Raw genomic sequence first — 26,832 nt, 5'->3', positions numbered from 1 at the left:
CCCAGTGCTTAGAACAGTGCTTGGCACATAGTAAGCGCTTAACAAATACCAACATTATTATTACTAAGAGAGCACAGGCATGGGAGTCAGAATAAGTGGTGAAGCCGGGATTAGAACCCACAACGTCTGTCTCCCAAACCCATGCTCTTGTCACTAGGCTGCTTCTCGAGGACCTGGATTCTAATCCCAGCTGTGCCACTTGTCTGCTGCGTGACCTTGGGTGAGGCATTTATCCTATCAGGCCTTGATTACTGTATTAGCCTCCTTGCTGACCTTTCTGACTCCTATCTCTCCTCACTCCAGCCCATACTTTGCTCTGCTGCCCAGTTCACTTTTCTATAAAAACCTGCAGGCCGAGTTTCTCCACTCATCAAGAACCTCCAGTTCTGCATCAAACAGAAACTCTTTACCATCTGCTTTAAAGCAGTCAATCACCTTGCCTCCTCCCACCTCTCCGAGCTACTCTCCTACTACAACCCAGCCCACACACTCTGCTCCTCTTATTCCAACCTACTCGCTGTACCTAGATCTCATCTATCTCACCACTGACTTCTTGCCCATGTCCTGCCTCTGGCCTGGAACCTCCTCCTTCTTAATATCTGACACACAATGACTCTCCCCTCCTTCAAAGCCTTATTGAAGACACATCTCCTCCAAGAGGCCTTCCTTGACTAAACCCTCTTTTCCTCTTCCACTCTCTTCTATGTCGCTCCCTGATTTGCTCCCTTTATTTATCCCACCCCCAGCTCCACAGCACTCATGTACATATCTGTAATTTATCTATTTATATTAATGTCTGTCTCTCCTCCTAGACTGTAAGCCCATTATGGGCAGGGAATATGTCTGTTATATTGTTATAATGTATTCTCCCAAGTGCTTAGTACAGTGTTCTGCACACGGTAAGCTCTCAATAAATACAGTTGATTTATTTATCTAACTTTTCTGTGCCTCAGTTACCTCATCTGTAAAATAGGAATTAAGACTGTCAGCCCCATGTGGGACAGGGACTGTGTCCAACCTTTCATTCAATCATAGTTCATTCAGTCAATTGTAGTTATCGAGCACTTACTGTGTGCAGAGCATTGTACTAAGCACTTGGAAGAGAACAATGTAACAATAAACAAACACATTCCCTGCCCATATTAGCTGATATCTACCCCAGTGCTTAGCACAGTCCCTGGTGCATAAATGCTTAACAAACTCCATTAAAAAAATTGGAAGTTTTTGAGGAAATGCAAGTTTCACTCACACTTCTGATCTTAATGACTACCATATTAAAGAGTCCTTCTGAATCACCATCCCTTAGTTTGCCCTCCTGTACATTGGGAACTGCTATGAATTTTCATAGGAGCTTTTGTGAAGATTTGTATTTTTAAAGGGAAAAATGTATCCACTGTGACAGTCAGTTCTTCTGGGCCAAAGAGTTCCAGGAGAAAGAAGAATGTGTGAAATTCCAAGCCTTCCTGTCTCCTTATAATCATTAGCTCCAGTCTTTTCCTGTTACCACACCCCTACCACCATGGCAAGGGAACTGGGATTGAAAATAGGATAGAGAACTCAAAAAGTCAGGGAGAGCTGTAAACATTCAGGTCTCTGAGGTCGATGTTCTTTCCCAAGCATTTAGTACAGTGCACTGCACACTCAGTAGGTGCTCAGTAAATATCCTTTACTACTACTACTTAAATAAAACAACCCAGACCTCTAGTCTTGAGGTGGCTAAATTCTGAATTATTAGGACAAAAAAAATCCAACAAAAGAGAATGTCCTTTTTTACCTTCCATGATCATTTTCATGCTGAAGATTGATGGATAAAAATAAAATAGTAAAATCCATATACAGCACACCCAAATAAACATTTCTATATAATGGAGGAGCACAGCAAACTGAAAGATCAGGGATTTCATTTAGACTTGGAAGTCTATTCTCCAGGTTTATGAAGCATGCAAGGCATTCAGCTCTATTACCAGGAAAAAACAAAAAAACAGCTCATAACTCATAATTGTCTGCAGCCAGACAATTCAGACACTTCCCAGAATGCCTAGTACAGTGCATTGCACTCAGTAGGTACACAAAAACTACCGCTACTAATACTACTACTTTTTTTTAATCGTATTTACTGAGCGCTTACTGTGTGCAAAGCACTGTACTAAGCGCTTGGGAAGTACAAGTTGGCAACACATAGAGACGGTCCCTACCCAACAACGGGCTCACAGTCTAGAAGGAGGAGACAGACAACAAAACAAAACATTTGGTCAGGTGTCAAGTCATCAGAATAAATTTAGAGGTAAAGCTAGACACACATCCTTGACAAATTAAATACAATAGTAAATATGTACAAGTAAAATAAATAGAGTAATAAATCTATACAAACATATATACAGGTGCTGTGGGGAGGGGAAGGAGGTAGGGTGGGGGGATGGGGAGGGGGAGAGGAAAAAGGGGGCTCAGTCTGGGAACTTCTATATACTACTACGATGACTACTACTACTTGTACTACTACTAATCAATCAATGTTATTTATTGAGCACTTAGGATGTGCTGAGCACTGTACTAAATACTAGGCAGAGTACAACAGAATTAGCATAACGTTCCCTGCCCATAATTATTCATTCATTTGTATTTATTGAACTGTAATTAGTACAGTCTAGAGTACTAATAGTACTACTACTACTACTATTTCTTCTTCATTCATTCATTCATTCAATCGTATTTATTGAGCGCTGTGTGCAGAGCACTATACTAAGCGCTTGGAAAGTACAAGTTGGCAACATATAGAGATGGTCCCTACCCAACAGCGGGTTCACAGTCTAGAAGGGGGAGACAGACAACAAAACAAAACATATTAACAAAATAAAATAAATAGAATAAATATGTACAAGTAAAATAGAGTAATAAATATGTACAAATATATATACATATATAGGTGCTGTGGGGAGGGGAAGGAGGTATTCTGCTACTACTACAACTACTACTACTTCTACTGTTATTAGTTCTATTACTACTACTACTATTTCTTCTCCTACTGCTTCTACTTCAACAACTCCTCCTCCTCCTAATACTACCACCATCTCAACTACTATTGTTGTTGTTGTCTTATGCCATCGAGTCGTGTCCAACCCATAGCGACACCATGGATACATCTCTCCCAGAACACTCCACCTCCATCTGCAATCGTTACAGTAGTGTATCCATAGAGTTCTCTCAGTAAAAATCCAGAAGTGGTTTACCGTTGCTTCCTTCCGCACAGTAAACCAGAGTCTCAACCCTTGACTCTCTCCCGTGCCTCTGCTGCCCAGCACAGGTGAGTTTTGACTTGTAGCAGATTGTCTTCCACTCACTAGCCACTGCCCAAGCTAGGAATGGAATGGGTAGGCCTCTGCTTGACTCTTCCTCCCGTAGTCAAGACTGATGGAGTACCGGAAACTCTCCAGGTGCGACCCTAAGAGGTGCAACTGCTATTACTATTACTACTACTAATTTTTCTACTCCTACTTCAACTTCTACCACCTTGATGACTACTACTACTTCTACTTGTACTACTACTGTTTCTTCTTCTTGATCCTTCTCCTCTTCCTCCTCTCCTCCTCCTTCTTCTCTATTTGTATTTTTAAACAGAAAAAGTGTCCAAGTAGCTGTGTGTCCAGCCTCTGGAGAAATTAGCATTACCACAGAAAAGAGAAGGCAAGGAGACAAAGAATATCATATAACAACTACTTTGGATTTCTCAAAGTTGAAAAGAAAAAGTAAGGTTCTAGTGCGAAAAGACTCTTAATGTTCTTTCGGCATAAGGAGACAAGAAAATCCTCCATTGGAAAAATCAAAGAACAGAGAGGTCATTCTGGGAAGGGGTGAAGGATAATGATTTTATACTGCCTGCACCCCAATTGAGCATTTGTTTCTTAGGTTGGCTAACTTTAATAATCTTCTAATTTGAATTAATCCAAATTAGCTTGCAAATTAACACCTCGTGAAGGTGAAAAGGGTGGGAGAAGGGGGTGATAAATATTTTGTACTCTGTTTTTCTGAGCATTTTACAGATCCCAATTGATTTCACAGTTCTTGCGAGCTTTGTGAATCCTGGTTTCACTGGTTATCGTAACTATTCCCTCTTCTTCTCTCCACACTGAAGATGCCATTTAAATACATGCAGAGTCTCTGTTGAAAGTAGCTGTCCTCACTTCAGCAACTGCAAAGTCATTTAAACGTTTGCTACATTTCTACCAGACCTGGAAACACACATGACTTCACATGCATTACATGGGGCAGCCAGGGTAAAGTGATGGTAATAATAATAATAATGATAGTACCTGTTAAGCATTTACTATGTGCCAAGCATTACTGTAATTGCTGGGGTAGATATAAGCAAATTGGGTTGGACCCAAACCCCGTCCCACATGGGGTTCACACTCTCAAACCCCATTTTACAGATGAGGGAACTGAGGCTCAGAGAAGTGGAGTGACTTGTGCAAGGTCACACAGCAGACATCTGATGGAGCCGGGACTAGAACTGTGAACTGTGAACTAGAACTAGAACTTCTAGACTGTGAGCCCACTGTTGGGTAGGGACCGTCTCTATATGTTGCCAACTTGTACTTCCCAAGCGCTTAGTACAGTGCTCTGCACACAGTAAGTGCTCAATAAATACGATTGAATGACTGAATGAATGAATAGAACCCAGGTCCTTTTGACTTTCAAACCCATGCTCTATTCACTAAGCCACACTGCTTCTCATGTCAGTGCTTAGTACCGTTCTTGGCACATAGTAAGCACTTAACAAATACCATAACAATAATTGCTATTATTACTGTGTCATGGCCATCATTTTACAGACGTACGCCAGTTTTCTGTATTTTCTAGAGTGCTTCTCTTGGGGGTTTCTTTGAGGACCCCTAAATCCATCTATTGGCCCTAGAGTCTTTGTATTTTCCTTTCAGGCGCAATCTAACTCTGGTGTTGCACCTGAGCCATGGACCATGGTGGCTGAAAAATATTTAAAACCATCCTAAAAGTGTCCGCTGTGTGACCTTGGGTAAATCACTTCACTTCCCTCGGCCTCAATTTCCTCATCTGTAAAATCGGGGTTGAGACTGTGAGCTCCACCTAGGACAGGGACTGTGTGCAGCCCTGATTTTCTTGTATCCACCGCAGCACTTAGTGCAGTGTCTGGCACACAGTAAACACTTAAATACCAGAATTATTATTATCTGGATTCACCGGAGTCAGAAAAGGGATAGGGCAGCTGAAAACAGACTGTCAACTGGAAAGCTACATAACTGACCACTCACCCATACCTTTTTCTCCAACCTCGCTTTCACTAGATGTGGTTAACTAAATTTGTCAGCCTCTCCTGACTTAATGAAGGCCTTAAATCACACCTGAGAAGCAGCATGGCCTAGTGAATGGAGCCCAGGCCGAGAGTCAGAAGGGCCTGGGTTCTAATCCCAGCTCCACCACTTGTCTGATGTGTGACCTTGGGCAAGTCGTTTCCTTTCTCTGTGCGTCGGTTACCTCCTCTGGAAAATGGGGAGGAAGACTGTGAGCCCCATAGTGGACAGGGACTGTGTACAACCTGATTAGCTTGCATCTATCTCAGCGCTTAAAACAGTGCTTAACACATAGTGAGCGCATAACAAACATTATCATTATTTATAATTTTCAGCTTTGAAAACCTACTCTCCACATTTGGTAAAATCACTTTAAATCTTCCAAGTGATTTCTCTATCTGGGAAACAACCTTTCTCTCAACTCCACTTCTCATTCATTCATTCAATCGAATTTACTGCACACTTACTGAATGTAGGTCACTGTACTAAGTGCTTGGGAGAGAACAATAGAACAATAAAAAGAAGCATTCCCTGCCCAAAAAGAGCTTACAGTTTAGAGGGGGAGACAGACATTTAGAGAATGAATAAAGTGACAGATATGTACATAAATGCTGTGGGGTTGGGAGGGGGGATGAACAAAGGGAGCAAGCCAGGGTAACATAGAAGAGGGACGGGGAAAGGAGGGATTTATCAGGGAAGACCCCTTGGAGGAAATGTGCCTTCTTATTGTACTCTCCCCATTGTTGTGTACACAATAAGTGCTCACCTGGCTACATCGAAGACCAGCCTGGAGTTGAGCTAAGACCTTAAGCCTAGCCCTGAGGCCTCCCCTCCCCCAAGTCAGGCCTATATTTCCATCTCTGCTCTCCAGGACTTTGGCAGGAGGGGTCTAACTCTTGGGGGAAATAACCATAATAATAATGATGGTATTTGTTAAGCGCTTACTATGCGCTAAGCACTGTTCTAAGCACTGGGGTAGATACAAGGTCATCAGGTTGTCCCATGTGGGGCTCACAGTCTTAATCCTCATTTTACAGGTGAACTAACTGAGGCACAAAGAAGTTAAGTGACTTGCCCAAAGTCACACAGCTGATAAGCGGCAGAGCCAGGATTCGAACCCATGACCTCTGACTCCCGAACCTGTACTTTTGCCACTAAGCCATGCTGCTTCTCTAAAAAAAAATCTTATAAAAATTCATTCATTCATTCAATTGTGTTTTTTGAGCACTTACGGTGTGCAGAGCACTGTACTAAGTGCTTGGGAAAGTACAATAGAACATCAAACAGACACAGTCCTGCCCACAGCAAGCTCACAGTTTAGGGGGATATAGTTCTTGAGGATGATTGTGGTAATTGTTAGGAAGATTTTAAAATAAAGCATGACAAACGGTTCAGTTTGAACTGTATGAGATGCTATCTTTGTTCCTAGATTCTAGAAATAGCAGCCAATGAAGAGGCAACTTGGCCATTCATCTGATTTTATACCAGACAGTCTGGCTGACAGACTGATCGGCCTCACCTCTGGCACTTTGGAGGGGTGGGGAGGAGGTGGCAAAGGGGTGCCTTCAGGGGTCACTCCATTGTAGCTCCTCACCTTGCACAGCTCCACTCCCAGACTCCTCCACCTCATCTCCTCCCCTCTCCTGCATCTACTCTTAAATTTCACCCACATGCAGTGTAGCCTACTGGTTAAAGACCAGGCCTGGGAGTTAGAAGGACTTGGGTTCTAATACTGTCTCTTCCACTTGTCAGCTGTGTGATCTTGGGGAAGTCACTTCACTTCTCTGGATCTCAGTTCCCTCATCTGTAAAATGGGAATCAAGACCATGAGCCCATGTGGGACAAGGACTGTGTCCAACCTTGTATCTAACCCAGAACTCAGAACAGAGCCTGGCACATAGTAAGTGCTTAACAAATACCTTTAAAAAAAATGACTAATTTTGAACGTTTACTCTATCAATTCGTGTCAGGACCCCTCAAGAAAAGAACCTGTTTCATACAAACCCATGAATTCAACCATAATCCCCTACTGCAAAACCTGAGCGATTATCACCATCACTTCAAGAGGAGGCAGACAGAGATGGAGATGGCCAGTGGGATTCACTACGGACCACAGCTGGAACACAAACTTGTTCCTTTTCAGCTCCCCTGGATATACTGTGGGCAGGGAATGTCACTTTTTATTGTTGTATTGTACTTTCCCAAGCTCTTAGTACAGTGCTCTGCACATCGTAAGCACTTAATATGATTGATTGATTGAATGAATGAATAATCCAATAACCAAGAGAGAGAATAGCAGCCACAAAAATCTGAGGTCAGAGGGTATAGCCCCCAAGGTCAGTCAATCAGCTTGTCATATTATTGAGCCCTTAATGTCTGCAGAGCACAGTACTAAGCACTCAGGAAAGTACAATATAACAATAAACAGACATATCCCAGAAGAAGCGTGGCTTAGTGGAAAGAACACAGGCTTGGGAGTCAGAGGATATGGGTTCTAATTCCGGCTCTGCCACTTGTCTGCTTTGTGACCTTGGGCAAACCACTTAACTTCTCTGGGCCTCAGTTACCTCATCTGTAAAATGGAGATTAAGACTGTGAGTTCCACGTGGGACAACCTGATTACCTTATGTCTATCCCAGGGTTTAGAACAGGGCTTGACACATAGTAAGTGCTTAACAAATACCACTATTATTATTCCTTTTCCACAACAAGCTTAAAGCCTAGCGTGGAAATTTACAGTCTAAAGGGCTCAAATGCTGAGCAGAGGTTGAGCCGAAAGAGCGGAGCCTTTGGATTTTACCATGAGGAAGTCCTCTAGACTATAAGCTCTCTGTGGGCAAGGACTTTGTCTATTAACTCTCTTGTATTGTACTCTCCCAACTGCCTAGTACAGTGCTCTGTACACATGTGCTCAGTAAATACCAGTAATTGACTGAGGTTATTGATAGACTTAGAGTCCTATGCGTGGCTCAATGGAAAGAGCATGGGCTTTGGAGCCAGAGGTCATGGGTTCAAATCCCAGCTCTGCCAATTGTCAGCTGTGTCACCTTGGGCAAGTCACTTAGCTCCTCTGTGCCTCAGTTACCTCATCTGTAAAATGAGGATTAAGACTGTGAGCCCCACACAGGACAATCTGATCACCTTATATCCTACCCAGTGCTTAGAACAGTGCTTTGCACATAGTAAGTGCTTAACAAATGCCATCATTATTATTATTATTCACATACTACCTGATAAATCGCTCTAACCATAAAGCTTGGAGGTCTTCCTAGATCCAGATTCCTAGATTTTCCAATGTCTCAAACATCTTTGTCTCTTCCCAAATCAGAATTATGCCCATCCAAAAGGAGAGATTTGACTTTTCGGTGTTTGTTTTTTTTTTCTGTGCGCTGAAGCAAGCAAAGAAACTTGTTAATCGGATCAGTTTTCCTCTTAAGCTCGCCTCACTATTTGTGTGTGTGGGAAGCGGAGGGTGAGGGGTGAGGGTGGGGGAGGGAGATTCATCTCAGTATAGAATACGCAATAAGCTTTAAACAGAGTTAGAGTGCTAAGACTGATTTCCACAGGAGCACATAAAAACAGCATCGCTAATTATACTTTAGTAATTACCTGAAAATTATATGTTTATTGTTTTTTCACTAGCAGATAAGACTATTTTTGAACTTTACATTGTTCACTCCCGTTGCTGGAGTCATGCTGTCTTTAAATGTTCCTCCAATCTCCTGATTAACATACTTTTAGAAATGAAATAAGTTATCTGAAACGGCAATTTTCTGGAAAAGCTGCACTCGATCTTGAAGCTTTTGCAAAAAAAAAAAAAAAAAAAAAAAAAGAAAGAAAACTTTGCTGCTTCCCTCCCCTCATCTACTCAACTCTTGGGGAAAAAAAAAATCTTGTAAAAATAAAGCGTGACAAATGGTTCAGTCTGCACTGTTTGAGTTGCTATCTTTGCTCCTGGATTCTAGAAATATCACCCAATGGAGAGACAACTTGGCTTGGTACCTAATATATTTGTGTACCCTCAAATTATGTTCCTCTGTTAATTGTGCCTTTCCTATGAGCTCTTCTTAGGATGGCAATATTGTGAAACATGCTTGGAATTATAGTGAGAAAATTCTGCTGTGAGATTTCAAAGAGAATCCTAAAATGGGCCTCAATTTTAGAGGAAGTCGGTCAGCTGACTGGCCACATCACTCTGACAGTGGGGCCTAGTTGATAGAGCACAGATCTGGGAGTCTGAAGGGCCTGTGTTCTAATCCGGACTCTGCCAATTGCTTGTTTTTGTGACCTTGGGCAAGTCACTTGACTTCTCTGTGCCTCAGTTTCCTCAACTATAAAATGGGGATTGAATCCCTTTACTCCCTCCTATTTAGTCTGTGAGCCCCAAGAGGAACAGGGTCGTCCCACCCAGTTTACCTGTATTTACCCCAGCGCTCAGAACAGTGACACAGAGTAAAGCTTAACAGATACCATAAAAAAATAAGAGAAAGAGAAAACAAAACACTCCATTAAAGTGTGGGCAGAGGAAATTCACTGCACTAATCCTACCTCAGTTGCTGGCTCTCATGGTGTTTACTCTAGGGAAGGAGAGGGAGAGAGAGAGAGAGAGAGAGATGAGAGAGAGAAAGGGAGAGAGAAGGGGGAGGGAGAAAGAGAGAGATTGTGCGCGTCACTAAAATGGAAATTGGAGAAGGTCAGATTGTCTAATAGGTAAGGAATGAGACCAAAGTAGGAGAATTGAATTTTATTCCTGGCCCCTCCAATGATTTACCATATGACCTTGAATAAGTATTTGGCCTCTCTCTGCTCATTTCCCCATCTGTCAATGGGGAATTCTCTCTCCCAGGGCACTGGGAGGATTAGCTTTGGTAAAGTGCTCTGACAAAGGGAAATGCTAAGTAGTAGTTGTAATGTCCTTTAAACGAGCACTCTTCCAGGGTTTTGCCAGGCTTTCAAAACCTTGCTGACCTCACCACCTGTCACTGTCCTCTCAGAAGTAGCTGTTTCAACTAGGCCATATTGGCCTTTTCAATTTGCTGAAAATCAGGGCGGAGGGGTGGGGAGGGCAAGGATTTTGGTCGGGGAGATGGGGAAAAGGAGAATGAGTTTGGGTCACCTGGGAAAAGAGACTGAATGAACGAATGAATGAAAAAGAGGGAAGTAGAGAGGGAAGAGGACAGAAAAGAAAAATAAAATTGAATTCAGGACCAGGCTTAAGAAAAAATAACCGTTTAACACATTCTTCCTGTTCTATTGTTGACTTTTTACTGCACTTTCAAGATAAAATGGGGGTGGTGTGAAAATTGTCTTAATTCCATTAAGTACTGTTATTCTTCCTTCTGGGTGGAGATAAATGATGTTATTTGTTTAGAGCCTGTATTCTAAAGAGCAACATTATCAACATTATGCATTTATGGTCCTGTTAACATTTTGCCCAAATCTTTTCTAACAGTGAGCTGCATTCTCCGATCTGGAGCTCCTGAGGGCAGCACAGTGCTCCTCCCCCAAGAAATGGGCCACAAAAAACCTCAAGTCCTCCACCAACCCTCTCCCTGATTCTCCCTATGCCGGAACTCCCTCCCCTTCTCGGCTCTATCAAACCACATCTTTCCTTCCTTCAAAGCCTTCCTAAAAAGTCAGTTCCTCGCTACTCTCCTACTCCAACCCAGGCCTGCACACTTCGCTCTTCTAATGCTAAGCTTCTCTCTGTACCTCCATCTTGCCTATCTTGCCACCAACCCCGCACCCACATCCTATCTCTGGCCTGGTATGCCCTCCTTCCTCATATCCGACAGATAATTACTCTCCCCATTCTCAAAGCCTTATTGAAGACACATCTCCTCCAAGAGGCCTTCCATGACTACGCCCCCTTTCCTCCTCTCCCACTCCCTTCTGCACTCTCTCTCTTTATTCATCCCCTACCAGCCCCACAGCGCTTATGTCCATATCTGTTATTTATTGATTTCTATTAATGTCAGTCTCCCCCTCTAGACTATAAGTTTGTTGCAGGCAGGGAACGTCTGTCTATTCTTCTATTGTATTCTCCCGAGTGATTAGAAATGATTCTGATATTTGTTAAGTAATAATAATAATAATAATAATAATAATGGCATTTATTAAGCACTTACTATGTGCAAAGAACTGTTCTAAGCCCTGAGGAGGTTACAAGGTGATCAGGTTGTCCCATGGGGGACTCACAGTCTTCATCCCCATTTTACAGATGAGGTAACTGATGCACAGAGAAGTTAAGGGGCTTAACCCTAACCCCAAGGTCACCCAGCAGACAGGTGGTGGAGACAGGATTAGAACCCAGATCCTTCTGACTCCCAGGCCTGTGCTCTATCCATTAGGCTGCTTCCCAAAAGGTATTTCATCCCCATTTTATAGATGAGGTAACTGAGGCACAGAGAATTTAAGTGACTTGCTCAAGGTCACCCAGCAGGTAAGGGGCAGAGGCGGAATTAGAACCCAGGTCCCCTGACTCCCAGGCCCGGGCTTTAACCACTAGGCAATGCTGCTTCTCTGTGGGCAAATACCCAGATGTCTAGTTCTGGCCATTCCTTCCCTCACAGATGAGAAAGATGAGGCAGAGAAGGGTGACATTGCCACCAACAGACTCCAAGAAAGTGCCCTAGTGACAAAAGTAAAGACGTTTCTAAGGAGGAAAAAGTGGATTTTAACTAATACAAGTTCAGCTGCTACCTGATATCAAAAAATCCTTACAGTCAGAAACATGCAGTAAATGCAGTATTCGAAAAAAAAAATGCAAACTGGCTAATGTGAGTCTGCTGTGGTTTGGCTAGGATATTGACACTCTTCAGTAAATATTGGAGTTGGATTTTTTTTTCCTTGTGATCCAGATGAAATTAATGACTTTCTGCCCTCATTCAAGATAAAGCCTCATACACATTTTATAAATAGACTGTAAATTGATTCCTATAAATAATTTGGTATTGTGATCAAGTGTTTGCATTGCTGTTCAGCAATCTCGTGATGAATGTTTAATATTTCCTAGAAGTAACGAATGGTTTCATCATTTAAATCTCGTTTGGGTTACCGTATTCAGAGGACAGAGCGACCCCCTGCACAATCAATGGTTTTTATGGCAGTAACGAAGTGGTGACAGATAGAACTCAGATCTTCCAACTGAAAAAAAATTAAATAAATAAAGCCAAGCTAATTTTCCGTTTTACAAAATTCTCTCCCCTCCTCCAACTCCCACCTCTCTCCTTCTTCTTTCTCTCCTTCCCTTTTTCTCTCTTTCTAAAAACTTATGCCAAAGAATTGGTAAGAGCTGCTAACATTTAGAAATGTTTCCAAATACAGTACAACGAAGCACCACTTAAACCCATGATTTTTCTGTGCTTCTCAAAAAACAAACTGATAATCCTATTTGCCAGTAAAGAATATCCCTCACAGGTCTATGAGGTAAGGTGAGTAGTGGAAGTAGCGATGGTATTTAATGAGCACCTATTGAGCTCAAAGCACTGTAATAATACAATAAGGCTTTGGGAAAGTTACAGCAGAGGCAAAAGACTGCAAGATCTAGCTCCCTCTAGATTCAATCAGCTTTCCCCATCAATCAATCAATCAATGGTATTTATTAAGCACTTTGTGCAGAGCACTCTTCTAAGCGCTTGGGAGTGTTCAAGAGAATAAGCGCACATCTTTCCTGCCCATAATAATAATAATAATTATAATAATACTGGTATTTGTTAAGCTCTATGTGCCAGGCTCTGTACTAAGCGCTTGGATGGATGCAAGTAAATCAGGCTGGACACAGTCCTTGTACCGCACGGGGCTCCACTTGACAGATGAGGTAACTGAGGCAGAGAGAAGTGAAATGACTTGGTCAAAGTCGCACAGTCAAGACGTGGCAGATTTGGGATTAGAACCCAGATCCTTCTGATTCCCAGACATGTGCTGTATTCACTAGGCCATGCTGCTTATAGTCTCCATTCTACCTCACTTTGTTAATCTCCAACTACATCTCAGCCTGCATACTCCGCTCTTCTTTAATGCCAGCTAACTCACTGTGGTCCAGTCTCATCAATCTCACTGCCAACCCCTTTCCCAAATCCTCCCCCTGGCCTGGAAGTCCCTCCCCATGCATATACACCAGACCACCACTCTCTCTACCTTCAAAGCATTGTTAAGATCACATCTCCTCCAAGAGGCCTTCCTTGACTAAGCCTTTTTTTCCCCCCACCTCCCTCATCATCTATGCACTTGGATCTGTGACCTCTGGACATTTGATATTCGTCCCACTCCCAGCCCCACAAGACTTATGTATATATCTTTAAATTTTATATTAGAAATTATTTGTTTATATTAATGTCCTTCCCCTCTATACTGTAAACTCGTTATGGGCAGGGAATGTGTCCACAAATTCTGCTGTATTGTACTCTCCCGAATGCTTAGTACAATCAATCAATACCATTGATTGACTGACAGAATGGCCACCTTATGCAGATTCCACTTGCCAGCCCCAGAACCAGCCGCAAGCCGAGGAGGAGCATCAGTTATTGCACATTTTACCATTTTATTCATCATTCCCAGCTGTTTCAGACTAAAAAGTTACATTATGTTATTAATTCATTTATTCAATCATATTTATTGAGCACTTACTGTGTGCAGAGCACTGTACTAAACGCTTGGGAAGTACAAGTTGGCAACATATAGAGACGGTCCCTACCCAACAATGGGCTCGCAGTCTAGAAATTCCAAAGTCTGAAGAAATTTAACTGTTCCCCTGACTGTCTTCATCCTGGACTGCTAATGTAAAGGAGATGAGCTTCCTTGGGGGTCTCTTAATAATACTAATAATAATTATTATTCATATTATTATGGTACTTGTTAAGCACTTAGTATGTGCCAAGCTCTGTTCTAAGCACTGGGGTAGATACAAGCTAATCAGGTTGGACACAGAACTAGTCCCACATGAGGCTCACAGTCTTAATCCCCATTTTACAGATGAGGGAACTGAGGCCCAGAGAAATGAAGTGACATGCTCAAAGTCACAAAGCAGACAAGTGGTGCAGCCAGAATTAGAACCCATGTCTTCTTACACCCAAGTCCGTGCTCTTGCCACTGGGCTATGCTGCTTCTAATGAGCATCATTTTGCACTCCTGAAGTCAGAAGACTTCCCAGTCCTGGGAGGAGAAATCGTAGGGTCAGGAATCATCTGAGTTGAGCATCATCTCATACATCCTGCTAATTACACATTCCTTAACAATCCACCCAAACAATAAGCACTTCCACAATAAATCAGAGCCCTGGAGATTAGCCACTAACTGTTGCCTCTCCGGAAGAAGGGAGAAGCAGTGTGGCCTAGTAGATAGAACACAGGCCTGGAAGTCAGAAGGACCTGGGTTCTAAATCCGACTCCGCCACTTGTACTTCCCAAGCACTTAGTACAGGGCTCTGCACACAGTAAGCGCTCAATAAATACGATTGAATGAATGAATTAATTAATTCATCTGTATTTATTGAGTGCTTATTGTGTGCAGAGCACTGTACAAAGCGCTTCTGAGGGTTCAATACAATAATCAGAGACATTTCCTGCCCACAACGAGCTTACAGCCTAGAGGTATTAGTTAAGCGCTTACTATGGGCCAGGCACTGTACTAAGTGCTGGGGTGGATACAAGCAAATTAAGTTGCTTTCCCATGTGGGGCTCACATTCTCAACCCCCATTTTACAGATGAGGTAACAGAGGCACAGAGAAATGAAGCAACTTACCCAAGGTCATACAGCAGACAAGTGGTGGAAAAGTCAGTTACCATGGAACTGACTTTTCAGTGGGGTCCAAGATTGAAGAAAAGAGAAGTGATTGAAGGAAAATGGAGGAAGGATAGAGAACAGGATCTTTGGGAAGTTGAAAAGGAATACAAAGAGAGGGCCATCTCTAACACTTAAAACTCATGCTCATCACTGGTGTTGACTCAGCAACACATTCATTCTGGGCAAATCACCCAACCTCCTTGAGGGCTTGTTTTTCCCCATCTGAGGAAATGTGGAGACTGTTGGCCGACAATGATCAGCGCAGCCTAATGGATACAGCATGGGCCCAAGAGTCAGAAGGACCTGAATTCTAATCCAGGCTCTGCAGCTCGTCTGCTGTGTGACCTTGGGTAAATCACTTCATTTCTCTGGACCTCAGTTCCCTCATCTATAAAATGGGGATTAAGACCACGAGCCCCATGAGGGACATGAATTGTGTCTAAGATTATCAGCTTGTACCTACCCCAGCACTTAGTACAGAGCCTGACACATAGTAGGCCCTTGAAAAATACCATTATTATTATTATTTTTTTAAAAAAGGTCACCACTTAAGGTTCTTCGGACTGCCTTCTGAAAAACCCCTTTCCCACTCTTCCATTTTCCCATTCTCTCTGCCCATGAAACCCTACCTCAGTTATAAAGCATCTTGGGGCCCTTGATCAAAGATATAACATAATGTTTGGGGAAATAAACTCCTTTGAAAGAATGAACCCTAAATAGACCATTTGGGTCATTGCCTTCCAAGTGGTAAACCCAAGGTTTCTTGGGAAAGGAGTTCATTGTATTGGGCCCAGAATTTATTTGTATTTCAAATAAGAGACAAGAGGAAAGTGGGGTTGTTATTTTTATCTGCCCTCCCCTCTGTTATCTCTGTCTACCAGCTAGGCTGAGGCAGGGAAAAGGGAAGACGGGTGGTCCAGTGTCAAAGCAGGAGCTGAGACGCAGACCTTGTTAAGGGCCCCTGAGGTGGAGTGGACATAGGAACAGGGCGGAGGACAGGGGAGGAAAGGGGACTTTTCATGATGGAATTTGCTGTTATCTGAGTCTGCCAGCTGCAAGACTGTGGCAGAGAAATCAGGAGAGACGTGGTGTGGAGTTTTCTGGGTTGGGGGTGGGTGGCGTTTGCTACTTTATCCAGTGTAATCTGGATTGAGTTGTTGGCAGCACAAAACCCCCGACTTTCTCAGGCTACCAGAGATGATCCACTGACCCTAATTAATCAGTAGCATTTATTGAGCACCGTATGCAGAGCGCTGTACTAAGAGCTTGGCACTGCACTAAGCACTTCGATGACAAAACCATGCCTGTATGCCTATTAGGGTGGTTGAGAGAAGAGTGCATGCAGGTAAAATGGAGTCTGGATTTTTATGGCTCTGCCACTTGTTTGCTGTGTGACCTTGGGCAAGTCACTTCACTTCTCTGTGCCTCAGTTACCTCATCTGTAAAATGGGGATTAAGACTATGAGCCCAGTGTGAGACAGGGACTGTGCCTAACCTGATTTGCTTGTATTTCCCCCCCAGCACTTAGTACAGTGTCTGACACATAGTAATTGCTTAACAAATACCACAATTATTGTGGCCAAGCAAAAATCAACCAATCAATCAATGGTATTTATTGAGCTTTAACTGTGTGCCAAGCACTATATTAAGCACTTGGGGGAGTACAACAGAATTGGTAGACACGTTCCCTGCCCACAACAAGCTTTCAATCTAGAGGGGGAGACAGACATTAATATAAATAATTTATGATATGTAATTTATTGACATGCACAGATCTATAAACAGCTGTCAATCACATTTTTAAGTGCTTACTGTGTTCAGGGCACTGTACTAAGTGCTTGGGAGAGTATAACATAACAGACACATTCCCTGCCCACAGTGAGTTTACAGTCTAGAGGGGGAGAGACACAATGAGCAAAGCTTTTGCCCTGGGAGAGCAGACAGGGAGGAGACATGATGGAAGAAGTGGAGGTATCCATCAGCTCACAGTTACCTTATTTTAAAGGCATCTGTTAGGCACTTACCATGTGCCAGGCACTGTACTGTAAACTGGGATACATACAAGATAATCAGGTCAGACACAGTCCCTGCCCAACCTGGGACTCACCAACTTAATCCCCAATTTACAGATGAGGTAAACAGAGGTGCAGAGAAGTGAAGGGACTTGCCCAAGCACAAACACTAGATAAGTGGAGGATCTGAGATTAAAACCAAGGTCCTACTGACTGCCAGGCCCAAGCTCTTTCCACTAGGTCATGCTGTTTCTTATAAGAAGGAAGGCATAGGACTCACAATCTTAATCCCCATTTCACAGATGAAGTAAACTGTGGCACAGAAAAGTGAAGTGACTTGCCCAAGAACATGGAGCAGACAAGTGGAGGAGCCGGGATTAGAACATAGGTCCTACTGTCTCCCAGGCCCGTACTCTATCCACTAGGCTACACTGCTTCTAACAAGGAGGAAAGCCACAATGATCAATCAATCAATCAATCAATCGTATTTATTGAGCGCTTACTATGTGCAGAGCACTGTACTAAGCGCTTGGGAAGTACAAATTGGCATCACATAGAGACAGTCCCTACCCAACAGTGGGCTCACAGTCTAAAAGGGGGGAGACAGAGAACAGAACCAAACATACCAACAAAATAAAATAAGTAGGATAGAAATGTACAAGTAAAATAAATAAATAAATAAATAAACAGAGTAATAAATATGTACAACCATATATACATATATACAGGTGCTGTGGGGAAGGGAAGGAGGTAAGACGGGGGGATGGAGAGGGGGACGAGGGGGGAGAGGAAAGAAGGGGCTCAGTCTGGGAAGGCCTCCTGGAGGAGGTGAGCTCTCAGCAGGGCCTTGAAGGGAGGAAGAGAGCTAGCTTGGCGGATGGGCAGAGGGAGGGCATTCCAGGCCCGGGGGATGACGTGGGCCGGGGGTCGATGGCGGGACAGGCGAGAGCGAGGTACAGTGAGGAGATTAGTGGTGGAGGAGCGGAGGGTGCGGGCTGGGCAGTAGAAGGAGAGAAGGGAGGTGAGGTAGGAGGGGGCGAGGTGATGGACAGCCTTGAAGCCCAGGGTGAGGAGTTTCTGCCTGATGCGCAGATTGATCGGTAGCCATTGGAGGTTTTTGAGGAGGGGAGTAATATGTCCAGAGCGTTTCTGGACAAAGATAATCCGGGCAGCAGCATGAAGTATGGATTGAAGTGGAGAGAGACACGAGGATGGGAGATCAGAGAGAAGGCTGGTGCAGTAGTCCAGACGGGATAGGATGAGAGCTTGAATGAGCAGGGTAGCAATTTGGATGGAGAGGAAAGGGCGGATCTTGGCAATGTTGCGGAGCTGAGACCGGCAGGTTTTGGTGACGGCTTGGATGTGAGGGGTGAATGAGAGAGCAGAGTCGAGGATGACACCAAGGTTGCGGGTTTGTGAGACGGGAAGGATGGTAGTGCCGTCAACAGAGATGGGAAAGTCAGGGAGAGGACAAGGTTTGGGAGGGAAGACAAGGAGCTCAGTCTTCGACATGTTGAGCTTTAGGTGGCGGGCGGACATCCAGATGGAGATGTCCTGAAGGCAGGAGGAGATGCGAGCCTGGAGGGAGGGGGAGAGAGCAGGGGCAGAGATGTAGATCTGGGTGTCATCAGCGTAGAGATGATAGTTGAAGCCGTGGGAGCGAATGAGGTCACCAAGGGAGTGAGTGTATATTGAGAACAGAAGGGGACCAAGCACTGAACCTTGGGGAACCCCCACCGTAAGAGGATGGGAGGGGGAGGAGGAGCCTGCAAAAGAGACTGAGAAAGAACGACCGGAGAGATAAGAGGAGAACCAGGAGAGGACGGAGTCTGTGAAGCCAAGGTCAGATAACGTGTGGAGGAGAAGGGGGTGGTCCACAGTGTCAAAGGCAGCTGAGAGGTCGAGGAGGATTAGGACAGAGTATGAGCCGTTGGATTTGGCAAGCAGGAGGTCATTGGTGACCTTTGAGAGCGCAGTTTCCGTGGAATGAAGGGGACGGAAGCCAGACTGGAGGGGGTCGAGGAGAGAGTTGTTGTTGAGGAATTCTAGGCAACGCGTGTAGACAACTCGTTCAAGGAGTTTGGAAAGGAATGGTAGGAGGGATATGGGACGATCATGATGGTTTATTACTCAATCCACTGCTGAGCTCAATAAATACCACTGATTGATAATATCTTTGCAGCCTGGAGTCCTGACTTTTATTTCTATTAATTGTGATATTTGTTAATTGCTTAAAATGTGCCAGGCACTGTACTAAGCACTGGAGTGGATGCAAGCAAATCAAGTTAGACACAGTCCCTGTCCCATGTGAGACTCACAGTCTCAAACAGTGCTCTGCACATAGTAAGCACTTAATAAATGTCATTATTATTATTATTATTATTATCCCCATTTTACAGAGGAGGTAACTGAGGCCCAGAGAGTGAAGTGACTTGCCCAAGGCCATACAGCAGACAAGTGCTTGTACCCACTCTAGCGCTTAGTACAGTGCCTGGCACACAGTAAACATAACAGATACCACTAGTATTAATAGATACTATAATGTGACATATAAAGATGCAAAAGAAAAAAAAAGTCTCCCTTCAAGCAACATAAAATTTTCCCAGCTCTGGCCTAAGATGATTCTTTTGCCTTAATGAGGAGAAATCTTGACAGGAAGTTAAAAAACAAAAAAATAAAAGCAGCTAGTATCTCTTCTCTATTTAGACCTTAATAGGAAACAGTCCCCTAGCCCAAACGATGTAGGTCAGCAATTGAGAGTCTCTCCCATGCTACAGGTTCACAGTGTTCAGTACAATGCGAACAATAAGTAGACATCGTCGGCTAATTACAGTCCGCTCCTCTTTATCAGCCCTGAACTGTCACGGGATGTCTGCTTGCCTTTTGCCTTCTAAAGTGCTTGGCGGAGAAAAATCTATTACCATCAAAGACGCCTCAAGAGTCGTGGTAACAACTCCAGGCTCCAAAGCCTGACACTAAGTGCGAGTCACTGCACACTCCAGACACTCACAATTCGCACTACACACTGCTCTAAAAGAGTCTCGCTAAAAGAGATCGCCAACACATGAATTGCAACTGGATGAAGTAATGCAGAAACGAAGTCCACTAATACTATTTTCACAGAGGACATACACACACGCACAAACGCACTTTCAAAATCTCTGTTAACTCTAAAAACCTTTGCAAGGAGTTTTTCCAATATTTTAGCAACTCACACTTACTAAGATGGTTAACTATTTAATTAATTCGGTGTTACCATTAGCTCATGTTTGAAGCAGTTTACTTTCCCTGCTGAAAACTTTACCTCAGTTCATCGGGCTGGTAACAATGACTCCTTTGTTTTCTGGAGTGTTGTGCGACCAGCTGGAGAGGGATAGCTTCAGCCCAGAATTTTCCATGACCCAGAGGCCACCACTCTCTCCTAAACCCCTATTTCCCATTTTCTAAGGTATTACTTAAGTGCTTACTATGTGCCAAGACACTGTTCTAAGTGCTGGGGTAGACACGAGCTAAACAGGTTGGACACAGTTTATGACCCATGTGGGGATCACAGTCATGTTCCCCATTTTCCAAATGAGGTAACTGAAGCCCAGAGAAGTGAACTGACATGCCCAAGGTCCCACAGCAGACAAGTGGCAGAGCTGGAATTAGAGCTGGAATTAGTTGGTCCTTCCAACTCCCAGGCCTGTGCTCTATCCACTAAGCCATGCTGCTTCCTGTGAAGTTACTGAAGGTTGACTGAAGAGTTATTTAACTGCCTACATATTTCTGGAGGGCTTCTCTGGGGAGGGTGCTACCCACTTGTTTTCTGGGGCTATGAAGAATCAAAAAAGAGGAACGGTTTAAACAAATCTGTATGGATGTGAGGAAAAACTTCCTGTCAGGTGACAGCAGTGGGGGGGCTGAGCTATACTGCATGCTGTCTCCTCTTGGAGAACTCTCATTGAACAATAACCACCTTTTACTCAGAGGGTTGAGTGAAATTACCTACATGAACAAGATTCCCTTGAAGCTCTAGGAGAGAGGCTATTGGGGATTGAAACCTTTTAGAGCAGGTAACCTTTTTCTTGACACATATGAACTGCTTTTTGAAGCTGCAACAACAATAGACCCATCCTATGAATTGACCAAGAACCAAGTGATCGAAACATGGATCAAAATCAATGGCAGAGACTCAAGATTTTACTCCATGGAAGAAGGTGATGGTAAACCACTTCTGTATCTTTACCAAGAAAATTATATGGATACATACACCGGAATGACTTTACAGCACAAGATGGGACATTCTAGAGAGTGTGTGTCCATGGAGTCTCTATGGGTTGGAAATGACTTGACAGCATTTGAAGAATGAAGATGGATTAGATAGATCACTGGGAGAATCTGTGAGCCTGACTTTGAACACTTAAGTCTTTTTTGTTAAGCACTTGCTAGGTGTCAAACACTGTTTTAAGTGCTGCAGAAGATTCAAGTTGATCAGGTTGGACAGTCCTAGAACTGCCTAGCAGTCACACTCCAAGTAGGAGGGAAAAAAGGTATTTAATACCCATATGACAGATGAGGAAACTGAGGCACAGAGGAGTGAAATGTCTTGCACAAGGTCACCTGGCAGGTGAGTGGCAGAACAGGGACTAAAACCCATGTCTCAAGACTCATTCCTCTAATGCTAACCTTCTCACTGTACCTCGATCTCGCCTATCTCGCTGCTGACCTCTCGCTCACATCCTACCTCTGGCCTGGAATGCCCTCCCTCCTCATATCAGACAGATAATTTCTCTCCCCTACTTCAAAACCTTATTGAAGACCCATCTCCTCCATGAAGCCTTCCCTAAGCCCTCCTCTCCTCTTCTCCCACTCCCTTCTACGCTGCTCTTACTTGCTCTTTCATTCATCCTCCCTCCCATCCCCACAAGACATATGAACACAACTGTATTATTTATTTATTAATCTATTTATTTATATTAATGTCTGTCTCCCCCTCTAGACTGTTAGCTCATTGTGGGCAGGAATGTGTCTTTTTGTTGTTATATTGTTCTCTCCCAAGTGCTCAGTACAGCACACAGGAAGGGCTTAATGAGTACGATTGAATGAAATGAATGAATGACTCCCATGTTTTTTCCACTAGACCACCCAGGATCTGCCCTCCTGGCCCTGACTAATGTCACTTCAAGCTCCCCAAACCATGATCACTGTACTCAAAAGAGTAGAGCAAATCTTCAAAGCCACCACCCACTCTTGGAGTCAGTAGCTCAACATTATTCAGTGATCTAAATTTTTTCAAAGCTGCAGACGACTTGCTCCACCTGTCCTCCACTCCTCTAAGGCGCAATGGTGCCAAAATGGCCAGTAGTCCTGTGGTGGCGGTCAATAAAACTGCACCACAGAAGCCGCGTGGCCTAAAGGCTAGAGCCCGGGCCCTGGAGTCAGAAGAACCTGGGTTCTAATTCTGACTCTGCTACTTGTATGCTATCTGATCCTGGGCAAGTCACTTCACTTCTCTGGGCCTCAGTTACCTCATCTGGAAAATGGGGATTAAGACTGTGAGCCCTAACTGGGGCAGGGACTGTGTTCAACCTGATTACTTTGTATCTATCCCAGCACTCAGTACAGTGCCTGGCATATAGTTAAGTGCTTAACAAATACTATTATAATTATTGTTATTATTAATAATTGTATTCTCCCAAGCTCTCTGTGCAGTTTTTTGCACTCTGTAAGGCACTTAATTGATATTACAGACTGGTTTAATCTTGCCTACCAACTCTATTATATTGTACTCTCCCAACCGCTTCATATGGTGCTCTGCACACACTAAGCGATTGATTGACGTGATTGATGACTGAAAAGAAACACTGGTTATTCTGGACTGTCCTCCATACCTAAAAGAGCTGGTATTTTCCATCAGCCTCCAGCCTCAACAAGGTACACTTACTGACACGCCATCTATAAGGTCTTATCTTGACTTATACTGTTGAGTCATCTCTGACCCATAGCCACTCCATGGACACATCTCTCCCAGAATGCCCCACCTCCATCTGCAATTGTTCTGGTAGTGTATCCATATAATTTTCTCGGTAAAAATCCGGAAGTGGTTTACCATTGCCTTCTTCCGCTCAGTCAATTTGAGTTTCCACCTTCAACTGTCTTCCATGCTGCTGCTGCACAGCACAGGTGAGTTTGAACTTGTAGCAGATTGCTACACCCGCTAGCCACTGGCCAAGCTAGGAATGGAATGGCTAGGCCTCTTTCTTGATTCTCCCTCCTTTAGCCAAGACTGGTAGAGTACTGGAAACTTTCCAGGTGCACTCTGAGAGGCACATCTATAAGGTAGCATGGTGAAAACCAGAAAATTCTTGCCTCAGACAGATCCCTGGCAATCAGGAAAGAAGCATATCTTTCTGAGCAGAAGTCTCCTTAGGATTACAATAATAATAATAATGGTATTTGTTAAGCACTTCCTACATGCCAGGCACTGGATTAGGCACTGGGGTGGATACAAGCAAATCGTGTTGAACACAGTCCCTGTCCCACAGTGGACTCATAATCGCAATCTCCATTTTACAGATGAGATAACTGAAGCCAAAGAAATGAAGTGACCTTCTGTCTCCCAGGCCCGTGCTCTATCCACTAAGCAATGCTGCTCCTCCTTGTGAAACAAGAAGGCAAAAATGAAAATGGAGGCAGGCATTGCAAACAAAAAACTAGCAGAGCAAAAAACAGAATTTGTTTGGATACCATATAGTAAGGCTGTGGGTTCCCATATTGGCCTTTTCTGCCTGCAAGGCACCTATGTGTGAACTAAATCTCCATTCATGGTTTAGGTGAGGACAAACAAGGGTATATTTATCTAAAAGAAAACTGATATTGGTCCTCCACCAAAACTCCCCACATAAACTCCAAAGGACCACTTCAACTCACTTTCAACATAAACTGGATGGAGTGAACACTCAGGGAAACAGGCTTATTCTAACTCTGCTTCCAAACCATCACCCACAAACTCCCGTTCTTTTCCACAAAAATCCCCAAACTCAGGGGAGGTCACTCAATATACTGTTACCAATTGCTTCCTGACTCATTCTTTCTCATCGAGTGGATCAGAGGCCAATCAATTGTTCAGTTCTAAACCCCAGCCTGAGCTCTAGAGAAGTCTTTTGGCTTTCCTTTTTGGCTATTCATTTAGGTCTGAATTCGTTGGAAACTCTCCCTTCTTGAAATCTGAGTTTTCAGACATGAAACTCATTTCCTCTTACACCGCATTTCATACATAGAGGTAACTGTTACAATCAATCAATCAATCAATCAATCGTATTTATTGAGCGCTTACTATGTGCAGAGCACTGTACTAAGCGCTTGGGAAGTACAAATTGGCATCACATAGAGACAGTCCCTACCCAACAGTGGGCTCACAGTCTAAAAAGTCTAAAAGTCTAAAAGTTACAAATAAATAGAGTACAGAAATTGGGCTGGGATCTTGCTACCTGAAGACAGTTCCTTGGCCACAAAAGTCAGGTCTTTCGGGAGTGGAGAAAAAAAACTAAGAAAGCCCCCCTGAACCTGACAAATGCCTTTTCCTTCCTTCCTCACAAAAGGGACAAAGATCTGGGGAATTTTTTTTTTAAGGCAATCGTTAAATGCTTACTATGTGCAAGGCACTGTACTAGGCACTGGGGTAGATACAAGCTAATTGGATTGGACACAGTCCAGGTCTCACTTGGGGCTCACAGTCTTAACCCCTATTTTACAGATGAGGGAATTGTGGCACAGAGAAGTAAAGTGACCTGTCCAAGGTCACCGAGCAGACAAGTGGAGGAACTGGGATTAGAAACCAGGTCCTTCTGACTCCCAGACCTGGGCTCTATCCACTAGGCCACACTTCTGATGATCCTACAGAAGGTGCTCTCCACGGACTGTTCCAAGTTTGTTTTTTGGGGGGAGGGAGGCCACCTCAACACCTGTACCCCGAGAACTTTATTCCTGGTGGTGGAGAGGAGGCCCATTTCCTGAGTCTTGGTGCCCACACGGGCTTCTTATCTTAGGCAAAAATAATTCTACCATGGGGCTGCTCCCTTCAAGAGAAAAACCTAGTGCTGAGAACTAACTACTGTTTTCCCAATACCTACAGGAGGGTGAGAGTCAGCAGGGCTTGGTCCAAGTCATGGTGGTCCTGGAAGCTCCAGATAATTCTGCTGCCAAGACCCCAACAAGTGAGTGGGGCGGAAGGTGCCTCTTCTTTCCCCACTCGTATCAGGGAACTGGGGCTTGCTTTGGATTCTTGAAGGAAAGCAGGCTCCAGGCCCATTGTCAGAGACATGCAACAATGGATTAGGTCATGATCCACCTCAAACATTCCACGAGCCTGAAAGAGAGCCTACAAGGCTGCCCCTCACTCACAAACCCCCACCCCCGCCCAGAATATGTGTGATGTCATTTAATCAAGCTGCACGCACACGTAACATTTCAGCAGCAAAAAGCAGTATGGCCTAGGGGATAGAGCACAGCCCTGAGAGTCAGAAGGACTTGGGGTTCTAATTCCGACTTTTCCACTTGTCTGCTGTGTGACCTTGGGTAAGCCACTTCACTTCTCTATGCTTCAGTTCCCTCATCTGTCCCCCACAGGGGACAGGGACTGTGTCCAACCCAAACACTTGAAGAAAGGAGGGGGTTTTCAATCCTCTAGACTGTAAACTCGTTGCGTGCAGGGAATGTGTCTGTTTATTGTTATATTCTACTCCCCTGAGCGCTTTGAACAGTGTTTTGCACACAGTAAGTGTTCAACAAATACGACTGGATGAAGGAATAAATGATTGAATTAATGCTTCCCTCTGACTTTAAAAGAAAAAAAAAACTTCAACTATGATCAGATAACCAGTATTTCACCTATCTCTAATAGAAAAGGGAGCCCCTAACTCAAAGATATGGATGAATACTTTAAAAAACCTGGATATTTTCAAATCAGTAGACTTGCTTTCTTGAGGGGTTTAAGGAGTTAATAGGAGTTACTTCCCGATTCCCTTCATTTATTGTTGAGAACTCATGGATGACAGAACTCAGTTGTGAGCAGGAAACGTGACTACCAACTCTATTATTTTGTACTCTCCCAAGCACTTAGTAGTGTTCTGCACACAGTGAGTGCTCAATAAATAGGATTGATGATTGATGGGAGGAGTCCCTGAAATCTGGCCAAGGACAAACGGAGTTCTCATCCTTTAAAAGGGGAAGGATGGCATTCATAGGTTTGAATCCCAGGCAATTAGAAGCAGCAAGACCTTGTGGAAAGAGCATGGGCCTGGGAGTCAGAGGGCTTGGGTTCTAATCCCAGCTTCCCCACTGGTCTGCTGTGTGACCTTGGACAAGTCACTTCACTTTTCTGGGCCTCAGTTCCCTCATCTGCCAAATGGGGGTTAAGACTATGAGCCCTAAGTGGGACAGGGACATATTATCTTGTATCTACCCTGGTGTTTATTGTTATATTTATTCTCCCCAGCACTTAGTACGGGCCTCTGCACACAGTAAGCTCTCAATAAATACAATTAACTGACTGACTGCTTAGTACAGTGCCTGACACACAGTAATTGCTTAACAAATACCACAATTATTTTTATTCATCATTTCAGGCTTTCTGTGGTGGGGCAATAGGATTTCGTTATCATCAATGATATTATGAGCACTTGGGTGCAGGGAAATGAAGGAACCTCCTGGATCCCCCTCTAGACTGTGA

The 26,832-nt window shown here is 43.8% G+C and overlaps 1 protein-coding gene and 1 non-coding gene across 5 annotated transcripts in view; both read right to left on the bottom strand.

Moving 5' to 3' along the window:
• PIAS1 (protein inhibitor of activated STAT 1) overlaps positions 1 to 25,334 on the bottom strand; it is a 163,263-nt gene extending 137,929 nt beyond the window's left edge. For 2 of the 4 annotated variants that reach the window (XM_038767232.1, XM_038767236.1), the window contains exons 1-2: positions 25,235 to 25,334; positions 12,382 to 12,470 (exon numbers count right to left, since the gene is read on the bottom strand). The gene's annotated coding sequence lies outside the window, so the exon portion shown is untranslated. The remainder of the gene's footprint in view (positions 1 to 12,381; positions 12,471 to 25,234) is intronic. The other 2 variants (XM_038767233.1, XM_038767237.1) reach the window with 1 other exon arrangement.
• On the bottom strand, positions 3,312 to 3,449 carry LOC119946282. Its single transcript, XR_005456388.1, has one exon. It is a non-coding gene; the product is annotated as a small nucleolar RNA SNORA7 (small nucleolar RNA).
• Positions 25,335 to 26,832: the final 1,498 nt, after the last annotated feature.

The sequence above is a fragment of the Tachyglossus aculeatus genome, chromosome 26 (genome assembly GCF_015852505.1).
Source record: "Tachyglossus aculeatus isolate mTacAcu1 chromosome 26, mTacAcu1.pri, whole genome shotgun sequence".
Taxonomy (NCBI): Eukaryota; Metazoa; Chordata; class Mammalia; order Monotremata; family Tachyglossidae; genus Tachyglossus; species Tachyglossus aculeatus.
This window is presented reverse-complemented; position numbering and strand designations above follow the sequence as displayed.